Consider the following 1,822-nt stretch of genomic DNA (forward strand, 5'->3'; position numbering starts at 1 on the left):
CACGGGCCCAGCCGCTCCGCGGCACGTGGGATCCTCCCGGACCGGGGCACGAACCCGCGTCCCCTGCATCGGCAGGCGGATTCTCAACCACTGCGCCACCAGGGAAGCCCAAGCCACTCATTTTATTTTTATTTACATATTTGTGTGAACTTGAGCACAGGCAGTACTTTCAAAGTACCAAAATCAAAGCATGGTCTTTGCCCCAAGAGCTTACAATCCATTTTCATATTTCCAGCATTTCTCAGAACTTCCCTAAATGAGTCTTTTAAAGGTAACTTGAATATACAATAGTACTGGCACACCTCAGAGATATCTTGGGCTCAGTTCCAGACCACCAAAATAAAGTGAATATCACAATAAAGTGAGTCACATGAATTTTTTGGTTCCCCAGTGGATATAAAAGTTAGGTTTATACTATACTGTAGTCTATACCATGTGTAATAGCACTATGTCTAAAAAAACAATGTACACACCTTAATTTAAAAACATTTTATTCTCTACTCAGTACTCTGTAGTGACCTATATGGGAAAAGAATCTAAAAAAGAGTTGATGTACATACGTATAACTGATTCACTTTGCTATAGAGAAGAAAGTAACCCAACATTGTACATCAACTATATTCCAATAAAAAACAAAACAGAACAAAAAACTAAATAAAAACATTTTATTGGTAAGAATGCTAACCATCACCTGACAACACAGGGTTGCCACAGACCTTCAATTTGTAAAAACCGCAATATCTGCAGAAGTGCGATAAAGCGAAGCGTAACCAAACAAGATGTGCCTGTAATTACGTTACCTGCAGAACCCAGACAACTCAGAAATAAATTAATTTTACCCCAGACACAGATGTCAGGGTTGTGAATATATAGATTGTTTCCAGACTTTCACACCTGAATGCAAGAATTATATCCTGCAGAAACCTGCTTGGTTGAAGAGATTTAATTAAAACAGGAATGCTTGAGTCTTCTTGGGACAAACAAAAGGATTACCGCATTTCATAGATAATACAGAAAAAATTAGGAGTGTGTCACAGTCACCAAACTTCACATTTGTTGGTTGGATTTTCTTGCTGTATTCTTTTACAATGTAAAGCTCTTAAGGCAGCGCTTACCACAGGGTAATGAACGCCAACTACTTGACTCCGGTTTCTTTGTATGTGAATGATCTTTCCATGTTCTTTGCTCACATATATTGGACTCTTAATGTTTTTCTTGTTTATGTTAATGAACTCTTTATATATTGCAGCCATTCTTCCTTAACCTCATGTTTCCTGACATTTTACTTTGTTCACAAAATTTAGACTATTGGAAAGTTGCTGGTTTTTGACATCTGTTCCTTCCCCAGAGGTGTTCTGGGTGGCATTTGAGCCCCCTTGCCCCCCAGCACTGTCTGAAACAAAGTGGGCAGAAACAAAGTGGGTCTGGAGGTTTACCAGTCGGAGTAATTCAGCTGATTTTGTCTTGGGCTCAGTCAGCTTTCCTGATGTCATGGTTCCCCGGGGACTGGACTCATTGAAGCATGTGCCATAATTCCTTTGAAATGAAAGCCCTCAGAATCTCCTCATTCTGAGGGGCTCTTGCCCCAATCTAGGTCAGTTTTCTTGATTTTGTTGTGGCTGCTGTTTTCGCTTTCTTTTTGCTTTTGCAGCAAATTCATTTATTTACTTACTGACTCTCCAGCCTTCTATGGGCAACACTCTGAGTTTGGGGATATAATGGTGAGTGAAACAGACACGTCCCTGCCCCAGTGGAGCCCACCGTCTATTGGGAGATGCACACTGGCCAAAGAGCATCTAGTTAAAGGGTATTTATGAGCATC

Source organism: Physeter macrocephalus, chromosome 3 (assembly GCF_002837175.3).
Source record: "Physeter macrocephalus isolate SW-GA chromosome 3, ASM283717v5, whole genome shotgun sequence".
Taxonomy (NCBI): Eukaryota; Metazoa; Chordata; class Mammalia; order Artiodactyla; family Physeteridae; genus Physeter; species Physeter macrocephalus.